This window comes from Acanthochromis polyacanthus, chromosome 14 (genome assembly GCF_021347895.1).
Source record: "Acanthochromis polyacanthus isolate Apoly-LR-REF ecotype Palm Island chromosome 14, KAUST_Apoly_ChrSc, whole genome shotgun sequence".
Lineage (NCBI taxonomy): Eukaryota > Metazoa > Chordata > Actinopteri > Pomacentridae > Acanthochromis > Acanthochromis polyacanthus.
Genome location: NC_067126.1, coordinates 9,427,226 through 9,431,697, shown reverse-complemented (window position 1 = coordinate 9,431,697; position 4,472 = coordinate 9,427,226).

Below are 4,472 nucleotides of genomic sequence, written 5' to 3'. Positions count from 1 at the left end.
TCGTTGTCAGTTCAGCTGTTGCTTATTTTCTTGATTAATTGATTAGTTTTTTGGTCAATAAAATGTGGGAAAACTGTAAAGAATTTTGATTAAAATCCAACATAACGTCCTCAAACGTCTTATTTGTCCTCCACTCAAAGATATTCAGTTTACTGACAAAAAGGAGGAAAGAAACCAGAAAATATTAATATTTTAGTAAAAAATGACTCAAACCATGATTAACTAAACCGGCAGTTAATTTAAGAGTTGACAGCTTACTGACTAACTGATTAATTGTTGCAGCTCAACAGGGTTTGAACAAAGCGAAGCAAAAATAAACTCATTCTTCTTTAGGAGATTCAGAGAGCATGGCGTAATATTTCCTGAAATGATCAACTTACTGGTAAATTTCGTTATAACTGACCTTTGTCAATCTGTCCATCATTTTCTTGATTAGTCGATTAGTTGTTTGGCCAATAAAATGTCAGAAAATAGTGATAAATGTTGATTAAAACAATGTGTTAGCTCAGGTTCGAATCTTAATTTCTTGCCTTAAAAAATGGAACAAAAACTGTTCAGTTTTACCTGCTGATGGATATCGCTGTCAATTAATCGATTGATTGATGAAGTTGTTCGGCCAATAAAATGTCAGGAAATGGTGAAAAATGCTGGTAAAAACTCAAGATAACATTTTCAACCCAAAGATATTCAGTTTGCTGTCCTAGAGATGGAAATATTCACATTTAAGAAGCTGGAGGCACAGAATTTTTAATTTTTCTCTTTAAAAATTACTTACACTGAATAATTGATTCGTTATTTAGTGAAAAAAAATTGTTAGAAAATGATGAAAAATGTTGATTAAAGCTCAAGATGGCATCCTCAACTGTGTTGTTTTATCCACAACCCAAAGATATTCAGTATTTGGTTTCTTTTCTTCTGTCACAAAGTAGAAAAAAACCCAAAAAATATTCATATTTAAAAAGGTAGAATCTGACAAGTGAGACTTTATTTTCTTTGATGGTTTTCATTATAAAAAATGACTCAGATCAATTAATCAGTTAGCAAAATAGTTGTCGATTAACTGAATAGTTGACAACTAATCAAGTAGTTTTGTTGAAGAACAAGATGTTTTCTGTGTCCATTTTTCATTCACATGTTTGTACTTTTACTTCGAGGGAATCGTTTTATCTGATTTAGATTCAGAGAACACGGTGTCTTTTGAACTTATCGTTTAATTTTGTTGAAACTGCTGAGATATAATGTTTAATTAATCGGCCAATTAATTTCTCTATTAATCCATTCATTTACTGACATTAAAATGTCAGTAAATGGTGAAAAATGTTGATTAAAGCAACTTCTTGGCTCAATTTCAAGCCTGAAATTCTTGCTGGGAAAATGGTGAACAAAAGCTGTCCAATTTAACTGCTCACGGATATCATTGTCGATTTCAGTTAATTTCTTGGTTAACTGATCGGTTGTTCGGTTTATAAAATGTCAGAAAATGGCAAACAATGTAGATTAAAGTCAAAGATAACGCACAGTATCAGTTTACTGTCACAGAGGAGGAAAGAAACCAGAAAACATTTGCTTTTAATGCGACTGTTTCTTGATAAAAATGATTCAATTCAATTAATCAGTTAGGATAATAGTTGACGATTAATTGAATAGTTGACAACTAATCAACTAGTTTTGCTAAAGAACAAGATGTGCAGTGCGTCCATTTTCCATGCACATGTTTGTACTTTAATTTCAAGAGAAACATTTTATCTGATTCAGATTCAGAGAACACGGTGTAATATTTCACCAGGTTTTTCGACTTTTTGTTTAATTTTGTTGAAACTGCTAAGATATGTTTAATTAATCTGTCAATTTCTCTATTAGTTGATTAGTTGTTTCATCTTTAAAATGTCAGAAAATGGTGAAAAATGTTGATTAAAGCAACTTGTTGGCTCAATTTCAAGGCTGAAGTTCTTGCTGGGAAAAAGGTAGAACAAAAACCGTTTGGTTTTAACTGCTGATGGTCGATTTCAATTAATTTCTTGATTAGTTGATTAATTGTTTGGTTTACAACAAGTCAGAAATTGGTGAAAGATAACATACAGTATCAGTTTACTGTCACAGTGGAGGAAAGAAACCAGAAAATATTTCCTTTTAATGCAACTTTTTTCTTTATAAAAAATGACTCAAATCAGTTAATCAGTTAGGATAATAGTTGACGATTAACTGAAGAGTTGACAACTAATCAAGCAGTTTTCAAAAAGAACAAGATGCGTTCTGTGTCCATTTTCCAGTAACATGTTTGTACTTTTCTTTCAGGAAGGTCTTTTAATCTGGAGCAGCTTCAGAGAACACGGTGTAATATTTCACAGAGGGTTTCGACCGATTGTTCAGTATAACTGCTGACACAACTGGCAGAAAGAGGAAAAAAAAAAAACAAGCGATTAGAGGCTTTCAGTGAAAATTCGTGTCATTTAACTGAACAACTAGATTCCTGGTAGCAGCTTGGCTGGACGGTTGCCGTCCGTCCACACAGGCTGATTTTACTCTCCCACTGAGAGAATTCATTCTCCCATGTGTTTGGACGACGCTCAAGCTTCAGTCCGACTGCCAGGCTGCACAGAAATCCTCCGAATGCCACACGATTGTTGCGGACGAATATTCAATTAGCAGGTTGGATTCTGGTTACTCAGATCGAGGACTTTTTACTTTCCGCTGCAGCGATGGACGATGAGCTCTGAAGCAGAGCTGAAGAAAAGCACGAGTTGGTTAAAAAAAAACGAACGAAAGAAAAGAAAAAGAGGTGCAAGGCCCTCGTCATGGTTCGCCCACACACATTCCATCCACTTCTCCATCATCACTCCATTACCTCCATGTAAATGACAGCTCTCCGTGTCCCGCTGAGGGGAGAAAAAGGCCTATTAACGCCGGAGAGCCGAGCACCGTTCAGCCCACGCTCCGTGATCCTCCTTCACCCTCACACTCCCACACGGCGACAGCAAACGGTCCAACGTACCGAACGCATCGACGCAGCTGGCCGGGGGAACAACGCGAAGAAGAAGAGGAGGGCTGCAGGATGGTCATTCAGCTCTTTAAAACACTAAAACCAGATGGAGTCGCTGGTTGTGGCCTTGATTTGTTGACAGGCAGCATTGGTGACGCCTCGTAGGTTCATCCGGCGCTAAGGTTCGACCTGTTTCAAGCCTTAATTTCTCGGATTTGCGCTTGATTGCTCAATTATCGACAGATATATCGTCGTCGATTAATCTGTTGGTTGATTGTTGTTGATTAATCAATTAGTTATTTGTTCGAGAAAATGTCAGAAAATGATGAAAAATTTCCTCCTTTCAAAGGTATTCAGTTGACAGCCACAGAAGAGGAAAGAAACCAGAAAATATTCACATTTCAGGGGGGGAAAAGAAAATCACTCATTCTATTGGCGATTAATTGATTAATCACTGCTCATCTGGATGATTTGAACATTGCAAAGCAAAAAGAAAAGCAGATTCAAAGAACCGTTTTCAGATGACAAATGTTTTGTTTTGTCCAAAGACATTAAATTTAATGTCATGAAAGAAAGAAACCAGAACATTTTCACATTTAAGAATCTACAATCAGAGAATTTTTTTTTTTTTTGTAAAAAATGTTTTTAAAAAATTACAATTTTGAAGGGATTGTTCAATTTCTTTAGAACTGCTGACAGATACCGCCATTGATTATTCTCAGTTAATTTCTTGATGAATTGATTGTAAAGTCAATAAAATAGTGGAAAGTAATCCTGTTTTCAGAGATATTTAATTTACTGTCACGGAAGTGGAAAGAAACTAGAAAATATTCACACTTAAGTAGAAAATTACTCAAACCATTGGCGATTAATTGATTAATCGTCGTAGCTCTGGATGGTTTGAACAAAGCAAAACAAGAAGAAAAGCAGATTCAGAGAACAGTTTGCAACTTATTATTCAATTTTCTTATACTTGCTGACAGTTATCGTTATCGACCAATCTGTTAGTCGATTTTTTTATTAATTGATTAGTTGTTTGTTCTATAAAACATCAGAACATGTTGAAATATCCATCATAGTCCAAGATGACACGTCTTGTTTTGTCAAAGACATTTAGTTTACTGTCACAGAGGAGGACAAAAACCAGAAATTATTCACATTTAAGAAGCTGAAATCAAAGAATTTAGACTTTTTCTCATACAAAGTTACTCAAACCATTGTTGATTAACCTAATAATTGACAAATAACTGATTAATCATTGCAGCTCTGGAGGGTTTGAACAAACATGGTGTCATGGTTTATTAATTTATCAATTTATTGTTAAATTTGGTTCTACTGCTGACAGAGTTCAGTGTTGATTAATCTGCCATTTATCTTTATCATTTGGTTGTTGCTAGAGGTACGGACCCGTACCCGTAGCCTGTGGACTACGGATACGGCACTTGCCATTTGCCAATCAGATACGCGAGATCTGGTCACGTGACTCCCGGTA